The 22,116-nt window shown below is 42.0% G+C and overlaps 1 protein-coding gene across 2 annotated transcripts in view; it reads left to right on the top strand.

The window, feature by feature from the left end:
- Window positions 1-4,196: 4,196 nt before the first annotated feature.
- The window catches only part of STX11 (syntaxin 11), a 32,413-nt gene continuing 14,493 nt past the window's right edge, over window positions 4,197-22,116 (top strand). Inside the window, exon 1 of one of the 2 annotated variants that reach the window (XM_082634073.1) lies at window positions 4,197-4,369. The gene's annotated coding sequence lies outside the window, so the exon portion shown is untranslated. Of the gene's footprint in view, window positions 4,395-22,116 lie in introns of both variants that reach the window. The other variant, XM_082634072.1, reaches the window with a different exon arrangement.

Raw genomic sequence — 22,116 nt, 5'->3', positions numbered from 1 at the left:
CCTGGCTGGGGGGGTCAGGTCAATTGCAGAGAACCCCTAGAACGCGCCATTAGCCATAGGTGCACCCCTGCATAGTCCACTGTCTCAAACCCAACTTGTATTTTTTACCAACTGAATCTCTCTAACCTGCTAACTGCAGCAATGTCTTCGCACCCTGGAACTTCCAATCCATTAACCTAATATCTTTTTATTTGGCCTCATCACTATCATTCATGTCCTCTCTTCTCTCGTCAGTCGGTTTAGATGCCGTGGTCCTTCATTATAATCATTCCCTTGCATAGACACTCAACACTCTTGTCCCTGTCTCCTCTATCATATTCACCTGGCAGCTCCAAACTCTGGTTCTATCTGGACCTCTGTCTAGTTTTATGCGCCCAAGCAGGCAAATGAGGCTCGTGAAAACACACAACTATACCAACTGGCCTCCCTTTATATTCATGATCCCGGACTTCAAATGAACCCTTAGTACTATTCAACAATCTGACTATGTTTTCAAAGTCCATTTACTCTCTCCCTGTCCCGAGATGCTACTTCCTACTTTCTCCTCTCTTCTCAAACTTCCTCTTACGCTTCATTCTCAGCCGATGGTCTTGCTTCTTCATTGATGATACATATTCCCGTCTCCACATTTACCAGCTTCTGTGCCCATACATTCTGCCTCCCCCTCTGCCATCAGGGAAGGACTCTATCTTCCCCAATAAACCCCAGCTTTCCACCTGTGCACTGGATCCCATCTCTGCTCATCTACTCAAGAGCATTGCTCTGGCAATTATCTCTTTTCTCTTCTGCATTGTCACTTTTTCCTTCCCTTCAGGCTCATACCCATGAGCACACAAGTATGTATATCTTCTAATTAAGAAAAAAATTCTCCCTTGACTGTACATTTCCTTCCAGTACTGCCTCATTCCTCTGTCTCCACTTACTCTCCTTTTATTCTCTCTGGGCTCCAAGGAGTCTTTGGTCACCACACACCACCAAACTCTTCTCATCAAGTTCACCATTGACCTCCATATTTAGTTTCTGATCCTAGTTTTACCCATTTTAGCACCATTTGATAGAGTTGACCATTCTTGAAACATTTTTTCATTTGGCTTCTGGAACATTCTTTGTCAGTTTACCTCTTATCTCACTGATTATACCTTCTCATTCTCCTTTCTTGTTCTTCATCTTCCTGGCCTCTGAACTTTGGAGTGCCCCAGGACTCAGACTTCAGACATCTAAATTCTGTCTGCACATCATGTACGTGCTGAAGACTTCCAGATTGAACCCATTATCCCAAACTCACCGATCCAACTGCCTTCTTGACAGCTTAACAACTCCAAACTTCAAGTGTCCAAAATGGAACTCTTTAGTTCCCCACAAACCTCCCCTCCCCTCCCTCAACCTCCACAACTTGCTTCCTAGGCAGTCTTCCCCACCTCAGCATAAGGAACCTCTTTTCTTCTCGTTGCTCCAAGGAAAAACCTGGACTCATCTTTGACTCCTCTCTCACCCCACCCAATTAGTCAGCCAGTCCTGTCAGCCCCTCCTTGGGAACAGATCCGGAGCCTGCCCATTCTCACCAGCTCCACTGTCATGGCGTTGTGTCAGTCAGGGTTTTCCAGAGAAAGAGAACAAATAGGAGATATATCTATATCTATATCGAGAAATTGAACTGTATTGTAAGGAGCTGGCTCGTGTAATTATGGAGTCTGAGAAGTCCCAAGGTCTGCAGGTGGCAAGCTGGAGACCCAGAAAAGTTGGTGGTATAAGTCCAGCCTGAGTCTGAGGGCCTGAGAAGCAGGAGGGTAAATGGCCTGAGTTCCAGTTTGAGGTCAAGTCTGAAGTCAGGAGAAAACTGATGTCCTAGCTCGAAGACAGTCAGGCCTAGGGAGAACAAATTCTCCCTTATCCTGCCTTTTGTTCTATTCAGGCCTTCAACAGATGAGATAAGGCCCACCCACACTGGGGAGGACAATCTGCTTTACTCAGTCTGTGGATTCAAATGCTAATCTCATCTAGAAACACCCTCACAAACATACCCAGAATAATATTTAACCAAATACCTGGGCAACCCAGGCCTAGTCAAGGTGACATGTAAAATTAACCATCACAGCTTCCTAACTGGCTGGCCTACTTCCATTCTTGTCCCTTAATCTATCCTCAACACAACAGTGGGCTGGAAAAAAAAAGCCACATCAGGTCATACCTCTGTTAAAATTTTTTCAATGTCTTCCCTTCTCAATAAAAGTAAAATTTAAAAACTATCATGACCACCAAGGCCTTACATGCTCTATTTCCCACCCCAGTTCCACCACCTAGCACTCTTCCCTCATTCATGCTGTTCCACCCACACTGCTATTACTCCAAGAAGCCAAGCATGCTCCTGCCTCAGGGCCTTTACATCTGCAGATCCCTTGGCTTGAAATGGTCTTAACCCAAATATCCACATTGCTTCCCCCCTCAACGGTTTTATCTTAGAGGCCTTTGCAATAAACCTATTTTCTTCAGTTTATTATAGTACCCCTTGATCTCTCTTACTTTGCTTTACTTTGAAAATAAACTTTATTTTTTAGAATGGTTTTAGATTTACAGAAAAATTACAAAGATAATATAGGGAGTTTCCATAACCCTCTTTCCCATGTTTCCCTATTATCACCATTGTACAATTAGTATGGTACATCATCACAACCCATGAACCAGTCTTGATACTTTATTACTAACGAAAGTCCATACTTTATTCAGATTTCCTTAGTTTTTACTTAGAGGCCCCTTTCTGTCCCAGGATCCCATCCAGGACACCACATACATTTAGTTGTCAGGTTTCCTTAGGATCCACTAGGCTGTGGCAGTTTTTCACTTTCCTTGTTTTGTTATGACACTCACAGCTTTGAGAAATATCGGTCAGGTATTTTGTAGGATGTCCCACTACTGGAATTTGCCTGATGTTTTTCTTATGACAAGACTGGGGTTATGGGGTTTTGGGAGGAAGATCACAGAGGTAAAGTGCCATTTTCATCACATCATATCAGGAGCACATACTATCAATACGATTCATGACTGTTAACATCCACCTTGATCACCTGGCTGAGGTAGTGTTTTTCAGATGTCCCCATTGTAAAGCTACTCTTTTTCCGCCTTTTCCATATTGTACTTCTGGGGAGAAAGTCACTATGAGCAGCTTGTACTTAAGGAGTGGGAAGTTAGGCTTCTACTCCTTGAGGGTGGCGTATCCGCACAAGTTACTAGGAATTCTTCTGAAGGAGAGCCTATCTCTTCACCACTTACGTATCCAACCATTTATTGCTATGACTCATGGCGGGGGAGGTTGTTTTGGGGTTGTTTGTTGGTTTTTACTTCAGGTTGTGATCTAATACTACTTCATTTTGTTGTTCAAGTTGCTCCTCCTTTGGCTTTGGGAGCTCTTTCTGTTGGCTCCTGCATTTCTTTGACATTCCCCATCAGTGTAGGTCTTTTTATCACCCCCCTTTTTGAGCACTTTCTAACTTTTTAAGCCTCCGCCTTATTTTTCAAGATACCACTAACCTCACATGATAAACACTTTATCTGTTCATCTTTCCTCACTGGAAATGCCGGGTCCTTGAGGGCAATGGCTTGGCGGTGCTTTTGGCCACGCAGTATCCTCAGCACTTGTGTGGACGCTAGGTTAGTATCGAACGAACGAAAGAATGAGTGAACCGGGCTGGCTTTTAAAGCTCACTGGAAAGGGCTGAATCCGGGTGGGTTCTGGGAGGGCGGTGCTCAGCCTCGGGGGGACCCGCAGCCTCCTCGCCGGCCGCCGACAGGGTCGCGCAGCAGGTGCACAGCCGGCCGCAGCCCCTCGCAGTCACCCCAGCACTCAGAACCGTGCGGGAAACGCACCGGCACGGCCCGCAAACGTCACCAGCGCAGGGGGGATCCCGGCGGAAAGTCCCGCGCCTTTGGGCCACGCCCCCGGCGCTGGGGGTCGCCAAGGAGAAGGGGGCTAGGAAACGGGGTGACGTACCTCGGGCGGCGCACTCCGCGGCTCTCAGCTCCTCCGCCCAGAGCATCCGGGGGCGCACAGGAGGGGGAGGAAGCGGGAGAGGGTCCACCGGAGTCCCAGTGGTCCGGAGCGCCCTGGCTGCTGGAGGGGCGGGGCGGGGCGGGGCGCGCGGGGATCCGGCGCCGCCGTCCGGGGGCGGGGCCTGGTCCCGTACTGTAGGAGCTTCCGACGCTCGGGGGGCCGGGCCGACGCCCAGATGCGGCGGCGGCAGCGGCGCGGAGCTGGGGAGGTCGCAGTGGAGCCGCTGGAGGCGCCGGGAGCCCATTCGCCAGGAGTCGCGCCACAGGTTTCCATCCCCGCCCGGCGCCCGGCGTGGCACGGGCGCCCACTGGAGAGGGCTTCTCGGTTCGCACGCGGTGTCCCGTTCCTGGTTTGTGTTTCTTCCCTTGGGTCTCTTTTTCTCTCGTTCACCGCCCCTAGGAGCGAGGACGCGCCCCGCTAGGCTGTGCGCTGAGAGCTGTGGAGCGACTCGCTTGGTCGGGGACACGAGGGATGCCTTTGGGGGCATGTCGGGGAACACGGCATTTGGGTTCCTAATACCGAGCGCAGTGATTGCTTTTTCTCCTAGTGGACAAGGGACTGCGCATTTAGGGCTTCATAGAAATTATTTCAGAGATCACCTGTTGTAGGCTTACCTTATACAGTATCCACCCAAGACTACTTTTTTTTTTGAGTCGAAAGGCTGATTTTTTTTTTTTAAATTAGTGGAGGCATTACTTCGGTTTGATCATCTCTTCACTTCCTATTAGGTTGCACTTTCTCAAAAATACCAGAATGGGGACTTCTTGACTTGAACTTGGCAGTATGACTCAGGAGCCAAGAAATACGGAGAAGTTGATACCGCCTTGAAATAGTTCCTTCCAAGCCCACATAAAACTGTTTTCTTTTCAGAAGAATGGGGACAACAGGTAGTGGCAGCGCGTAGAAGCACCACACCGTCCCGAGAGGGAATTCTATCTAGACTCGGCTCATAGTAGCCGAGGTCTGTGTTACTTCCTGTGGTTCTCGCGCACTTGATTAAGCCGTTTCTCAGCAAAGGGAGGAGTTGTTATTTCCACACGGGTATCCAAAAATGAGTCACAGCGCTGCTCTCTTAATTGTAAGACTTTGTTAATGAACTTTTGAAAAGTGAGGTTTGCTCTGGCTGTATTTAAAATAAGATTAAGATGTGAAATGCAGGCGCTGCTAAACTGGGGCTGGTGGTATAGGAAGTAACCGTTTAAAGTTTTGTTTGCAAGAGCACCTGATGGTACAGCATACCAGCTAGGGTCACTAGACTGATGTAAGATAACCATTAAAATCATGTGCTTTGCCACAGAGGCCCAAGAGAAAATTAATTTCATTATTCAATAACTGGTTTGTTATTACTTTCATTGGGATGGTGTTATAGAAGTATGTCACATTACCTGGTGATTGTATGCCACTCTGAATCAAGATATTTTAGACAGTTTGTCTTTAGTAAATTAATGCCACATGAAAAGTTGTGAAGATGGTGGATACCAGTTGGAGCTAAGAAATTAAAATGTTGAAGCTGATAGGTCTGTTGCAGCAGGTTAGCCGCTCTTAGGAAGGGACACAGTAGAGAAGTGGACAGCATCACTGTTGGAGCTGAGTTGAGCTGAATTCAGCCCAGCAGACAGTCATTGGGCACCTTCTCTGTGCCAGTCTCTTTACCGAGCTCTGGTTATACAGCTGAGAATAAGACAGGATCTTGCTGACAAGAGCCCTAAAGGCTGGTGTAGAAGGCTGGCAAATCCACTGGAAAATCTAGTAGAAGGAGGTGAGTGCAATGACAAATCTGTGCCCACAGTAGAGCCCAATATATCCCAATATGACTGAAGTTCTTGCAGATCTGGGATTTTCAGTGAAGTGCGTCATCATTTCTGGAAGAACGAGGAAGGTTTTGGGTTTAATCATCTACTTGTCTTTGTAGGCAGCCTGTTGAGCTTATTTGTCAGTGTTTCATTCAATAAGTGATTTAAAAATATATTAATTAGAAAGGCATGATTTTTAGAGATTCTGAATTGACTGTATTTCATATTATCTAATAACCATGTAAAAATAAGTCTAGCCTGTTATTACCCCTAGACAATCACAGGCATTTTTTTTTTTTTTTTTTTTTTTTGCGGTATGCAGGCCTCTCACTGTTGTGGCCTCTCCCGCTGCAGAGCACAGGCTCCGGACGCGCAGGCTCAGCGGCCATGGCCCACAGGCCCAGCCGCTCCGCAGCATGTGGGATCTTCGCGGACTGGGGCACGAACCCGTGTCCTTTGCATCGGCAGGCGGACTCTCAACCACTGTGCCACCAGGGAAGCCCAATCACAGGCATTTTTAAGTGACCGATTAATGGCATAAAAACGTTATAACTCCATATTGAAGCAACTTTCCGATCACTGTTTTTTATAGTTCCAATCAACCTTTTCTAACGCATTATAGCTGTATGACTCAAAATGAGTAAATCCACTGTTGGGACTGGAATCTGCTGAGGTGCTTTTGGACCTGATACCAGAATATATTCAATTTCTCCAATTCCATAAGATATCCAGCTAGTGAGGGAAACAGTGGTAAATTGGAGACAACTTTACCTTAATCTCCATACTTTATTTCTCTCTCAAGAGCCTCAAAATTACTTTTTCTATGAGAAAGGGTTGAGTGTGATCTTCATCATTGTACTGCCTGAACTTGGCACAGGCTTCAGTCATGATAAGTGTTAGGAAGTAAGTATTAATTAAATAGTGAACCTTAATGTAAGAGGAGGAGTCATCAGCAGATGGAGGGCTAGACCACCCAGCAGAAGGATCAGCCTGTTTGGGGGTGGACACCAGCTGGGGAGGGGCCTGGAGAGACAGGCTGGGCCAGGTCACGAAGGTCCGTATGTCATGTAGGAGCTCTGAGTTTATCCTGTAAAGGACTTTAGTCAATCGAATGATATTGTCAGATACCTGTTTTAAAAAGACAACTTAGAATCAAGAGAGAGAAGAGATTGGATGAGAGTGGCACTGGCCTTAGGGAGACACAGAGGAGATCGTTGTAATATTCAAGATGAGAAATTAAAGAAGGCTTGAGTCAAGTAGTGACAGTGAGGAATGGAAAAGAGGGAAGGAGCTGACAGATGTTCAGTAGGTGGAACCTGGCCACAGAACCCAGAAGTGGGCAATGAGGGAGAGGGAGGAGGTTAGGATGACTCCCGCGTTTCTAGTTAACGACTAAGGTAGGAACATAAATGGAAGAGTTGGTTCGGTTTCAAGGACGATGAGGAGCTCACACAGCGTTTGGCATATAGTCAGTACTCGTGAGACATTTTTGAATGAATACTAATAATAGCTAAAATTTATTGAGTGCGTATTATGTTCTAGGCACTATTCTAGGCTCATTACGTGAATCAAGTCTTTTACTCCTTATTGCAATTCTGTGAGATAGGTATGATAGTTAACTACTTTTCACTGGTGAAGGAAGTGCAGTGTTAGTAATTGTCAGAGCCAGGAAATTGATCCCAAGCATCAGGCTCCAGACCTTGCTTTCTTTAAAAAAATTTTTTGATATGATTTTTATTTTATATTAGAGTTGATTTACAATTTTGTGTTAGTTTCAGGTGTACAGCAGAGTGATTCAGTTATACATATACATATATCGATTCTTTTTCAGGTTCTTTTCCCATATAGGTCATTACATAATATTGAGTAGAGTTCCCTGTGCTACACAGTAGGTCCTTGTTGATTATCTATTTTATATATAGTAGTGTGTATATGTTAATCCCAAACTCCCAATTTATCCCTCCTCCTCACCTTTCCCCTTTGCAGACCTTGCATTCTTAACCACTCTGCTCTGATACAGTGTCTTTATGAACGAACTAGTGAATGAATGAATGAATGAATGATGTTTTGGACACTGTGGTGAACTCAAAGTAGAGTCACTCTCCTGATCCTGACAATTCTCCCTCAACCAGGAATAGCCCAATCAATACATGAGATGGGGCTGCCTCTGGTCCTATTGTGCTGTGGCACCCCTCCCCCACCACCTTCACCCCAAGAAATACCTGGTTGGTCTAGGAATAAACCTAGAATAATCAGAACCTTTCTCCTGGGAATTTAAAACATTTTAATGGAGTGACTGAAGGTTCCCACAGCTTCCACACAATTGTCCTCAGAGTTGCCTCAGTTTAGCGCTTTGTGTTTCTTAGATGCACTCAATATTTTGTTGCTAAGATCTGTAGTATCGCTCCCATGGGGAAGCAGAAAGGGTGGCCAGGGGGTATTCATCTGCAGAGCAGAGTCTGGTGGTAGAAGCTTTACTAATAGATGCAGGCAGGTCCATAACAACTCCAGACCTTATACTCCTGGTTCATAATCTGCCTTCTGGGGCCTATTTTGTTCTGGTTTTACCCCGAAGCAGGTACTTACCAGCCTCTCCTGCTTCTAACTTCCAGAATCTTGGTAAGTGAAGCTGGCGCTGCTGTATCCCCTGTTTTCTTGATTTTTGCTGAGCAAAATGATTCAGGTTTCCTGGTTCGGGCCTTCATTTCTATTTTCAGGTCGATTCCTTTGGTCCTGACAAAGATATTTTTTGACTAACAACCCCACCTCCCCCCCTAAAAAAAATATGACCCCAACTCTTCACTATTATCATTTCATGATTCAGCCTACCTTGGCATGGAATAATTCTCTGAGTTTTCTTCAGCAAGCACGGTCTCATTCTCTTTTTCCTCAGGGGCCTCTACTTTGGACCATGTAAGGATTATAGACATTGAATTAATGTTGTACCTAACCGAATCAGCAAACTCACTGAAAGTTTGAAGTTTTAAAATGTTCAAGTATCTAAAACTTGAAGTTTTGAAATGTTTTCTCCACGTACAAACAAAATGTTTCATTCAGCATTTCTTTAGCTTTACCAGGAAATCTAGATATTTATAGTTTCTCATTATATGAGACTGACATGAAGCCTTCCAGGATGATCCAGCCCACATGTTTACCCCTTGGTCTAAATTCCTCTGTGCCTGCCTGTAATTCATTCAGTGCTCAGAGAACAATAAAGGGAAGGGTTTTGGTTAATATTTCATGTGGGTTTGTCTGGCCTCCTCATTTTGACTGTGGTTTCCCTGAGAGCGGAGAATTGCCAGAGTTAGGGGCTCTGGTAGGTCTCTAAGCCTCCGAGTGCTAACCATTCTGTGACTTTTGCTGATAATGAAACCGTCTGTCAGGGTAAGTCATTTGCTGGTCAGTCCTTCTGAGTCTGTGGATACCAGACATTATCTGTGTATCTCATTCAAGTTCTTTGTAAGGCTCAATAATTTGGTAATTTTTAGTAGGGAGAAGTTTTAGGATTGGTAATTTCCAGTTATCTTTCTTAAGCTAATTAAATGTTTTCAGTTAATGTACTTTTTTTTTTCTTTTTAGTGGATACAGTATCAAGGTAATCCAGAAATAAGAAGTTGCTTAGAAAAGTGTTCCCCCTTTTGTATACCCAATTGTTATACTTGTTTCTCTGTTCAAAGATATAAAATGACATTTCATTGCTCATTGCATAACTTTTTGGGTAATCATGTGAATTCTGACTTTTCAGAGTAGTGGAAATAACTCTACTGCTATCTTCATATGGAAAAAGAGTGAACAAGGATTGTTCTCACTTCTGTTTCAGTTTCAGGGTTGCAGCAATGCGTGTCTAACCTCCTGGGTTTTTTTTTTTTTTAATTTTCTATTATATGCCTGGGTGTATTGATTAGTGACGCAGATCTTTTAATTTCAGATAAAGTCGGGCACGGTGTGTAAGCTGAATTGTATAATATTAGTAGATATCCCACTTCTTCCCCCCCGCTTCCCTGATTATCACATGGTAAACCAACATATAGTGATGTCAGCTGACAAGACTGTACAGTTCTTCATTACTTACAAAGTACTCTCGTGGATATTTTCTCCTTTAATTCTCATAAAAGCCTGGCAAAACAGTTATAATAAGTATTATTGCTATCGTTATCTGTATTCAAATTCTATAGATGAGGAAGGAGACCCTGGGAGAGATGAAGGGACCCCCCAACGTTACCCAAGAAGTAAGGTGCAGAGGCCCAGTACGCTGTGCTCTCACTACTTGACTAAAAGAGGCAAGTCCAGTACCTTAGGTCAGGTTTTCTGGAAACAAACTCTGAGATTTGCACACAAGAAATTTACGGGGAGGTGCCCTGGGAATAACACTTGGCAGGGAGGGAGGACAGCAGGATTATGCAGAGGGAAGAATTAACTGCAATGCATGTACAAGGGTGGTCTCAACAGTGGGGAACTTTGGAGGTGGGATGGCCCTTCAGAATCGTTCTGCCACCATGAAGCAAGGGTCACTGTATCCCCAAAATCACGTGGGCTGCGTTCAGGCAGAAAGTGTAATCTTGGACAAAGCAACTCCCTTTAGTCAAGGGCAATTCCTGGAGCTGTGAGCCTTCCGCAACCAATGTTCCTGGCACCCGGGGAACAAGGGCCTTGGTCGTGAAGGGATCTGAGTATCACATCATCCACTACATTTCTCTGGAAGAAAGTGTTCTCCGCTGCGAGGGCCTTGCCGTTTATTTCTAAGCCAGATCATTGCCCTGATGAGTGAAGCCCAGGAAGCTGGCATTTTGTCCAAGACCCTTAAGGATTTCAAATAGCTAACCAGAGAGCAAGAGTAGCCTTAATCCTGGGAAGATTAGTCGCAGAAGAGCCAAGTGAGGCTTGGCTAGGATGAGTGGAGTGGGGTGCACAGTAGAGAACGCTAACCAAACACCCAGGCTGTCCAGACCACCGACAGAAGTGCTGGTCTTTGCTGCAATCCAAGGCTTTACCCTTGTTAAATGGTAAACAGTTTTGTGATATGAAGCTACCTTTTCTCTCTCTTCTCTCCATCCTCCCCTTTCCCTTTTTTATAAGCCTTTGACAGGCCCCAAACTGGTCCAGTGAATCTCAGTATGTAGCCTGTAGGTTATAAGATCAGAATTGCCTGAGATATTTTAAAACATCCGCTATGAACAAACAAACAACAACAAAAAGAAAACAGAAAGGGAAGTCCAGGCCACCATTCAAGATCTACTAGAACAGAATCTTTAAAAGTGGAGCCCATGAATTGACATTTTCAACACATTTTCCCCAGATGATTTTGATCCATGCTATCTATGGTTTTAAGAACCATTGCCCTGAACCATTATACCCTTGAGGGTGACCAAGCCTATGGGAATTTTTCAGATTAGCAAGAAGCCAAGGGAACTGTGGAACGGAAGAGCACCTGAGCCTTAATCCCAGCAGGCTTGTTATAGTGATATTCACCCCTTGTCTTTCATAGCATATTCCTGGTGTGGCCAATGGAGAGCCTGGCCCAAATTCCTTGGCTGGCTTCCGACCAGGATTGCTGGAGAGAGAGAGAGGTGTTTCTGGCTTGGCTTTTTACTATCTTGATAACTGGGGGAGAGATGCCAAATTCCTGGAATAGTTGTAGATAAAAGTGTGGGGGGGGAATCAGTGAATTTATAGGAATCAGTAAACTTTCTAGGAGAATAAGATTTTCCAGAAAAATCTTACACCAGTTGAAACTTTGAGGTGCTGTCTTAAAGCTTTAAATGACTATCTAATAGGATGAGACAGGTAACTATGTCAGGGGAATATATTATCTGATTCACTGAAATGGGGAATAATTATTTTTCTTCAAAAGGAAAGGCACTGAATTTGAGTCAGGTCATTGTAGGAAATGTTAGTCACCTAAAGAATAATCTGGTAAAACTCCTAGCACGTATTGATATGTTTGGTTCACTCCTGCAGCACAGAATTGCTCTAGTTCCTATACCTTCAATGCTTTATGCCTTTGCTCAGGTTGTCTCTGCCTGGTCCCTTCCCCTTCTCCTTGCCCAGCTAACCCCTGTTAAACCGTTTAGAATCAGCTCAGACATCACCTTCTCTAGGAAGCCTTCCCTTCCCCTTATCCAGTTGAGTTCACCATTTTCTACTGAGCTCAGAAAGTAAACCCATATATCCCCCTATTATTACATTTTTTATCATTATCCTCCCTACCAGCCTGTGAGCACCTTGAAGGCAATGACTGTCTTCTTCATCTTGGTGTACAAGACACCTAGCCTCATCAAAAATGATTGAAAGAAATAATCAGTCTAGCAAGCATAGTTATTCAACAGATATTTATTGAGGCTCTTCTATTAGCTGGACATTTTGGGGTGCATGGCAAACATAGTAAGTACAGCCCTTGACCCCATGGAGCTTATTGGCAAGCAAAGAAGACAAGCAATGAAACAGTTAACAATAGAATATGATGAATATTAGGAAAGGGGGGGTATAAGAAAGTGTGAGATCATGGAGTCAGGAACGCAGCTTAATCTAAGGTCAGAGAAAGTGTCCCACTCTTAGGAAACACAATTTATATAAAAATAGAAGCTATGAGCCTGGCTTTCATTATAAGACAAGGGACCTCTTTTTAAACAAAGGAAGATCTTTTGGTCTCTCTAGTTCAAAACTGACCAATCCTTCACATGCGTGTGTGTGTGTGTGTGTGTGTATGTGTGTGTGGTGTGTGTTTACAGTATGTGAGTGCACACACTGGCAAAGAGAGAACAAGAAAATGACTCCTTCGTTTATTGAATAAAATAGATGCTAAGGAACAGAGAAGGAAGTTTCTGTGTGTCTCTTTCAATGTGCCATTGCTAGAAGCTAATTTGTTAATATTTTAATACGTAATATACAGTAAAATGATGTAAACTTAAAGCTCTGAAAATCATGAGTTTATATTACAGCTTTTTAAGAGTTAATTTGAAGAATCTGATGATTATGGCCTAGGAGGGTGCTTGACAGATTTGCCTTTGGGTCTCATCATAGACCAAGGTTGGAGAACCTTTGCTTAGAGGTCAGTGTCTGCTCTGACCTCTCATCTTTCCACTTCACTCTCTCAACTCTGCTGAGAGAGGATGCAGCACTTGTATTGCAGTTGGTAGCCTCTGCCTGGTTTAGCAGCTCAACTCATGCTAATTCCCCAGTGGATGCTAAGACCATCCATTGGGGAATTCCCTGGCAGTCCAGTGTTTAGGACTTGGCACTTTCACTGCCAAAGCCCAGGTTCAGTCCCTGGTTCAAAAAAAGAAAAAAAGAATACCATCCATTTGGCTGATTGCAGAGAAGGGAGGATTAAGTCATCATGGGGCAGCATTTACTAGATGTAGATGGAGGTGTAGAATGCTCTGCTGTATCTCATTTAAGTCAACGTAAACATATCTACACCATCCAGCATCTCAAAACAACGTTGATACTAAAAACTGGAATTAAAGACTACAGTGCAAGTGAAAATAGAACTCAGACTGGAAGTGTGATTTTTAAGTGAATGGACATGTGATGTCCTATGATGACCATTTGCAATGTTTTCTCACATCTTTACTTCCATGCTTTGGCATATTCCTTGGTATTGCAAGTAATACTCAATTTATGTTCTAATTTTTTTCTTGCTTTTACTATAAATATTGTATATAGGGAGTATATGAATGGTGAGGAAATAATTCTAAACACTTTCTATTTTGCATAGTTCGAGCTTGGTTTATTGCTGCAGTGTAGGTGGGTGATGAGTTTAACCACTGTGAATCCAATTGAATACTTTTGTAAATTATGTCAACTTTTATGTTTTCATTGAGAATGAGAATTTTTTAATAAAAAGCTATGGTGGTGAACTGTAATATTTTTCTCCTTTTGGAAATGTAGAACTCTTTAGAGGATGAAGCTTATCCCTTAAAGAGTCAAAACTATAGTAGTGTCAACTCCTCTGAAAAGATTAACAGTTTGTAGAAGAAAATTCCATGTAGTCAGCATAATTTTGTTGTTGTTTAATTAGAAAATTTCTCAAGGTATTAATTGCCCTTTCCTGAAACGTAGAGCGCCACGAACATTTTCTCCTTTCTGTTGACATCTAGATACCTACACCTACCACTGACAGCAGCATAAATACACAATAAGTGTTTTCAATTTTATTCTTCCCATCTAGTAACTAAAGCATCGATAAACATTGTATTGTGATTTTTCCCCCTCATTTTTGTCTAAGTCTAAATTAGTATCTTATTTTTAATTTGTATTTATTTGCTAAAGAGCAGATACTATCATTTCATGTTTTTATTGAGAATATTTTATCTCCTGTGATTGTCTTTCTGTATATTTTCCTCAATACATTTTGTCATGTTATTTTCTTATCAGTTGAGGTTGTCTATTCACATAATTTTGTGTACCTACCTAATGTCTATTATGTTTTGTGCAAATATCTTCTTCCAGTCTCTTGCTTTAATTTTTAGTATTTATTATCCTTTTTTGTTGCATAGAGATTTCAAATTTTATATAATCAGATTTGGTTGTCTTTTTCCTTGAGAGTTCTTCCACAACCTCAAATCCCATAGAAAGTTATTATCCCAGAGTACTGATAAATATTCCACTTTATTTTCTATTAATACTTCTGTTACTGATGTTTGCATTTTTAATTCTTTGATGTTCTTGAGGTATATTATGGGGTCTTTGATAAGGATTAGAGAGAAATACATTCTTGCTAGTCAATTACATCACTCTAGTTGCTTAAATTGTTTCCTCCCCTATTATTACTATTATTATTATTATTTATTTATTTATTTATTTTGGTACACGGGCCTCTCACTGTTGTGGCCTCTCCCGTTGCAGAGCACAGGCTCCGGACGCGCAGGCTCAGCGGCCATCGCTCACGGGCCTAGCCGCTCCGCGGCATGTGGGATCTTCCCGGACCGGGGCACGAACCCGTGTCCCCTGCATCGGCAGGCGGACTCTCAACCACTGCACCACCAGGGAAGCCCCCCTATTATTTTTTGATGGCTGCTTCTTCATACACTAACATTTTATATATAATTGGTATATTTCTCCATGTTTTATTTGTGTCCATTTATCTAATTTTCAGGTTGGCAAAAGTATCACGCTTTTAATTATTGTCTTATAATAGGTGTTAATATCTGCTAGGGCTTCCCCCGCTTCACCAGTGCTGTCTGTGTTCTTTTCAATTTCTAAAAAAATTAATTATTTATTATTTGAGCTTTATTTTAGGATCACTTTCTTTTTCAGATTTTTTTTTTTAACCCTGGCAGGAATTTTGGATTTAGTTCAGTCAAAATATTAACTTGAGGAGAGTTTCAGATTCCACTTATAAATGTGTGTAAGTGTTAATTCTAAAGCAGAACCTGTAAAGAGATGTTTACATGAGAAAGAGAGAGAGAAAGAAGTGAGCACACAAGATGGAGGATTCCTAGAGTTCCTGCTTAGCGCCAAGCCAAACTCATAAATTCACACCATTGCCCTTTGGATTACTGTTTTGGATATCTAGAAAGCCTTTTTTCTCCCTTCCTGCTTTCTTCCCTCCCACCCTCCTTTTCTGCGTCCCTTCCTGCCCTCCTTCTTTCCTCTTGGTCTCTAGTTTTTAGTTTCATCAAACTTACTCATACATAATTAGAGTCAACTAGTTCCGTAAAACATTTAATGAAAAATAAAAGTCTAATGACAAAAAGTCTGTTTAATATCCCCCTTCCGAAAGGCAGCTACTTTTGACTATTTTTGCTGTTTCTTTTAGAATTTATATTCATGTCTCTAAATAACACTCTTCTGTTACTATTTCTTGATTGTTTTTTGTTTTGTTTTAGGCATGACCTATTGACTGCTCTGTATGGACGATGGTGTTTTAGCTCATTTTCACACGTCTTTTCCCCAGACACGCACCCTTTCTCTCCCCTCCTCCCATCCTCCCAACACAATTCCATTATAATTTGTTAGATCAGTATTCCACGATTGTATTTTTATGATTATGAAAATGCTAATCACAGCTGAGCCATGTATTATATCATGATTACTTGCCTGTAACTACATAATGTTTTTTTCTGGAACTTAATTGGTTTTTATTGTTGTTGTTAGTTTCATTTACACTCACAACCTACTCAGCCCCAAATTGTCTAAATCTCTGCTCCAGATATTTTGACCCATCGGAAATTCTATCAGTTTCATTTTTCTGAAGAAATCTCTCCTGCCGCCTACTCACCTAATCTAGACAGACATCTTTTCAGCCAGGTTCATAGCTATCATCTTAGAGTTTCCCTTTGCCATCATCCTGGAATGCCTTTGCCTCTCTCCTGTGTTAGAACTCATGTTAGGATTCTTTATTTTGTATCTTCTCTGCTTTACTTCCTTATTTCCTGAGAAAGAGAACATAGGATATAAAAAATTTTGAGACTTTGTAAATCTGAAAATGTCTTTATTCTACTCTCACATTTGATAGATGGTTTGACTGAATTCTGGGTTGAAAATACATCTTCCTCAAAAGTTTAAAAGACATTGTTCCATTAGCTTTTTTTAAAATAAATTTTTATTTATTTTTATTTTTGGCTGTGTTGGGTCTTCATTGCTGAGCCTGGGCTTTCTCTAGTTGCGGCAAGTGGGGGCTACTCTTTGTCGTGGTGCGTGGACTTATTGCGGTGGCTTCTCTTGTTGCAGAGCACTGGCTCTAGGCATGCAGGCTTCAGTAGTTGTGGCTCGCAGGCTCAGCAGCTGTGGCTTGTGGGCTCTAGAGCGCAGGCTCAGTAGTTGTGGCACACGGGCCCAGCTGCTCCGTGGCATGTGGGATCCTCCCGGACCAGGGCTCGAACCTGTGTCCCCTGAATTGGCAGGCGGATTCTTAACCACCGTGCCACCAGGGAGGTCCCATGTTTCATTAGTTTTAAGTGTTTTGACCTTTAATGTTTTGTAGGTGATCTTTTTCTCTCTCTCTCTCTCTCTCTCTCTCCTTGTATAATGTCCTCTCTCTGCAATTCCTATTATTTGGAATTTGAACTTAAAGGATTGGACACCTAAATTCCTCAACTTTTCTGTTATTTTTTACTTCTTTTTCTTTCTTTCTACTTTATGGAAAACGGTCTTCCATTCTCCTGCCTATAGGACATAGGTCAGTGTGCTGGATGGTAGGTGAACAGAGGGCTTGGAGGTCCAACATTCCCTATAAAAACATTCACTTAATCCTCCTCTCTCCAGGTGGGTATCTCTAACCCAGTCTAGATTCAGAGTCTAGCCTTGCTGCTTTCCTGCCAGGGTAGGACAGGGGATGGTGGATACACTCACTTGTTAAAAAGGCTTCTAGGGCTTCCCTGGTGGTGCAGTGGTTGAGGGTCCGCCTGCCGATGCAGGGACACGGGTTCGTGACCCAGTCCGGGAGGATCCCACATGCCGCGGAGCGGCTGGACCCGTGAGCCATGGCCGCTGAGCCTGCGCGTCCGGAGCCTGTGCTCCGCAACGGGAGAGGCCACAACAGTGAGAGGCCCGCGTAATGCAAAAAAAAAAAAAAAAAAAAGGCTTCTAACCAAATATATTTGATGTTACCCCGCCACCATCACCTCATTTTCCATAAGTACTCAGCCTTCAATTCTGGTTCCTGAGCCTTTGAGTACTTATTTATGGTGTAATCATTTCTTGGCCTTCTCCACTCTTTGCTTAGGATTCAACTTTCTTGTATCTGCTGGGCTAATTGTCACTGCCCATTTGCTTTACGACTTCCAAAATTTTGTTGCTGCTCTCTTCTATGTTGTTTTTTACCTCATTGGCGTATGCCTTTTCAAAAGTTCCTTTAGTGGAATTTTGGAAGGGAACAAAAGTAATGTTTAATTTGCCATTTTATCCAGAATATAGGTCTTCTTTAAACATACAAGTGTGTTTTCTGGATTGAGTAGTATGTTAAGCTACTAGCACGTAAGAACAGATACATTCATCAAAATAGCTATTTACTGCCTTAAAAAAATAGAGAATGGAACATAGGATTGGGATGTTTAAGTAGGCAAGCTTTTCCTTTAATTTTTTTTTTTTATTAATTTTTTGGCTGTGTTAGGTCTTCGTTGCTGCGCACAGGCTTTCTCTAGTTGCGTCGAGCAAGGGCTACTCTTCGTCGTGGTACGTGAGCTTCTCGTTACAGTGGCTTCTCTTGTTTCGGAGCACAGGCTCTAGAGTGCAGGCTCAGTAGTTGTGGCTCATGGGCTTAGTTACTCTGCAGCATGTGAGATCTTCCCAGACCAGGGCTCGAGCCCTTGTCCCCTGCACTGGCAGGCGGATTCTTAACCACTGCGCCACCAGGGAAGTCCCAAGTTTTTTGTTTTTTTGTTTTTTTAATATGTATTTATTTATTTGGCTGCGCTGGGTCTTAGTTGCAGCATGCGGAATCTTTTAGTTGTGGCATGCAGGATCTAGTTCCCTGACCAGGGATTGAACCCGGGTGCCCTGCATTGGGAGCTTGGATTCTGAGCCACTGGACCACCAGGGAAGTCCCTAAGTGGGCAAGTTTTGAATTTGGACAGGGATTGGGAGGGGTGAGGTATCTCTGGTTGCAGGGCAGGATGACGTGGCCATAGTGGAGTTTCTTTGGGCCAGGACATACTAAGGGCAGTGAAGTTAAAAGTGAGTAGCTCTCATTTACAAATGTTCCTGTTGATAGTTATGGAGAGTGTGTATGTTTACCAACATGAGTAAAACCATAAGTATCATGTGAGAAAATACTTGCCTTTGTTGAGAATTCACTAACTGTGTCTCAGGCACCTTACTGAGAACCTCTGGAGATTGATAGTGTTTTTCCAATTTGCTTAGAGCTGGGAATCCATTGCAGGTTTATTTGACTTTGCAGCATGATTTAGATTCTAAGCTGTTATATCTTCATGTCATAGATGACACCAGTTATTGAAATTAAGAAAAATTTTGTAATTACACAGAAAACTGAAGATGTATTTCCTTCATTATCTTCATAGTTATGTCTTTAAATTGTTGAGAATGAGCAAGTTGCATAAGTTTAGTTTCAGCTATACCTGTATTTTAAATATTTCAAAAGTCTTATTTCACATTTTTGAAATTTTCATTTATTTCTTTAAAAATGCTTTCTATAAACATTTTTTGCTTATCTAAAATATATATATATGTGTATATATATATATATTTATTTTATTTTTTTTTTTTTTTTTGCGGTACGCGGGCCTCTCACTGTTGTGGCCTCTCCCGTTGTGGAGCACAGGCTCCGGACACGCAGGTTCAGCAGCCATGGCTCACGGGCCTAGCCGCTCTGCAGCATGTGGGATCTTCACAGACCGGGGCACGAACCCGTGTCCCCTGCATCGGCAGGCGGACTCTCAACCACTGCGCCACCAGGGAAGCCCTAAAAAATATTTTTTTAAAGGACTGAGACCATGACTCTTTTGCTCACTGAGTTAACCTGAACCCCTCTTGTTTCCTGGCACATAGAACAATAGATACTCACAAAATACCTGTTGAATAAACACATGAAAGTGTCTGTCCCAGTAGCTTGTGCAGGCATATGTGTCCTGAAGATGTGCACAAGAGCATTAAATCACATAGTCTATTTCATGAATATTACTTAGAAGCTAGTTAACACAGTGCCCAACTTGGTTTATCTAACAAGATGCCATGATTTCTACACTCTTAATATATTTTAGTTAATACAATTGAGATTTTTTAAAAATATAATGTTAAAATCTGATTACAGTATAATGAATGCTCAACAGAAAAGTGAAAGGTATGATATTTAAAATTGTATGTGTTTCATGATTGCTGGTAATTATTCTACACGGATATTGATAGTTTGTTCATGAGAGAACAAATAAAGTTATTCTTTAGCTATAGAATTTTCTGCAGTTTTGGTCGGATAGGAGGTTATCCCCTGATTCCAATTATGAACGTTACCAATTACCACTGCAAAGATGCAGCATCTCTTTAATACAGAATAGAAGCTCGGATATAAGGGAAATTTAAAATTCTGTTAATATTAAAAGATCTGTAAGATTATATTTTTGGTGTTGATTCTATATTAGTAATAAACAACACAACTGCTATGTGGAACAGTTTATATTGGGGTAAATGTATAAGAAATTTGGTCAGCTCCTGCTTTTTAGTTTGTTAGTTTTGTTTTCAAAAAGTTGTTATTTGTCTTCTTTGATAAGTGTAATGTGAGATATTCCCTTTAAATTTCATTATGATAAATGAGTTTGTTTCCTTGGACATCTTGTATACAGTAACTGCAAGGCATTTAACTCATACTTTGCTGAGGTTCTGAGTGAATATAGGGCATTAATATTCTGCCACTTGAGTTAAGGAATAATATAGAAACTGATGTTAGAATAGTTGTTGGGTTTTACAGGATCATTTTAAATCACTTGGTCTGCACATGTTTCTTAAGGAGTAGTACTTGTAGTATTTTAAATAAACTACCTGGTGAAATAAACTGATTATGAGTGGCAACTGTGCAAAATAATAACTCCTAACGCCATGTTTGTAAACGATGTTTAAATTTACAGAGTGCTTTTATATACATGATCTACATCATTTACTGACCAAAAAAGAAACCCTTATGAGATAGACAGTGTCATTACCAATTTACAGATGGAGAAACTGACACTCAGAGATATGAAATGTCTCGCTCTACTTTATACAGCTAGAGAAGGAAACGGGGAGCAGTCCTCTGACACCCAGGGGAGCGCTTTTTCTCACACGCGCCACATTTGTTTTCAGGACTCAAGTCAGTTAGCTGATGAGCAGGACTTCTTCCCAGTATGTTCCTGGAAAGCAAAACAAACACCGCTCCCCCACTAGCAACAAAACCTCGTGGGGTGGGGAATGGGGCTTACCTTTGTGAGACGTTTATGAGGGAGATGTTCGAAGGATGTTTACTGAATTAAATTTGTTCATCTGTTCCCACAAGAAAGCCTAGCCACTGACTTTACAAACCCTGAGTCCTGAACATACCAGTCCTCAGACTGGCTTAGGCACTTCAAGACTCGGTCTCCCAAATGTGTGGAGTTGGAGTAATCGCTTTGGGATTCTTAAGTGTGAAAGTAAAACATGAGGATTCTCTCTCTTTTTTAAAGAATTTCCTTTCCCTTTCCAGGTTGCCCTCGGTGTTCCTTTTTACCTGATACCACCTGCACGAAAATGTTGGTGGTGCAAAGTATGGTGGTACCTGCCCTAGAGCCCTGCATCCCTGAGGGGGCCCCTGGCAGGAGGAAACCCAGAGAACTTTTGCAGTTTACGGGAAAAATGTTCCATAGTTCACAGTATCAGGGTCAGTTCTTCTGGATGCTGTCTCTTAAGAGTTCACAACTTTCTAGATTAGAGAAGAGTCTGGAAAAATATGTATTAGCCTTTTACCATTGGTTATTTTATAGTTATTATATATAGTGGTATTAAATGATGAGAAATGTTTACTTTCCATGTAAAACAATTCTGTCATTGGATTATTTCTTCTTCTTTTCAAAGAGCAAGGGTTGCATTCATTCTCAGAAAAAAAGAAATTTTTACAAAAAAAGAGTTGGAAAAAAAAAGTTATTGAAAACCTTAAACAATCTGGTGACCCACAGGTATTAGTGTTCACTTATGATTATGAGATGAGTAACAAACTGTTAGTAATAAACTGTTAGCAGCATATCAACAAATGCAGTATTTATACTAATAGTTACTGAATCTGCATTCGTTTTTTGAGTAAATTAAAATCACAGAATAGACGATAATCGGGCGCATATACAGAGTGCTTACTGTCTGCTGGGCGCTCTTCTAAGAGCTTTACCTGGATTATCTCATTTAATTCTCTTCCTCATCTTACGCAGTCAGTCGGTATTTATACATGTAGAAGATAAGGCAGAGAGAAGGTGACTGCAAGGAAATGTGACATCAGCAGACATTTGAAAAGCACTTATCTATTAGGAATCGCCCTCTCTTACTGCTGGGAACCCTGAAACCAGTGAGAGAGCCCAGGTTAGTCCCAGGGGTGGCAGAGTTTGTCTCCTCAGGCTGGACACTTAGCCACTCTCTTCCACTGCCCTGAGTGGATGTGGAATTCTAACCAGATTCTACAACTGAGAAGCAGTATCCTGATTGCCTTAAACACTCTGAAAGACGAGTAGGGTCTTAATCCACTTCTAATGTTCCTTAGGAACCTAGTACACATTACACTAATTTTTATTCTTTTTCGTTTGTTAGCAAGAATTGTCTCTGGTTCAGTCTTGGATGACAAAGGGAGGTTTGGAATATGGCAGGAGAGTCATGTTTGGAAGTTGTATT

This window comes from Mesoplodon mirus, assembly GCF_964341445.2.
Source record: "Mesoplodon mirus genome assembly, chromosome: 10".
NCBI classification, from domain to species: Eukaryota; Metazoa; Chordata; class Mammalia; order Artiodactyla; family Ziphiidae; genus Mesoplodon; species Mesoplodon mirus.
This window is presented reverse-complemented; position numbering and strand designations above follow the sequence as displayed.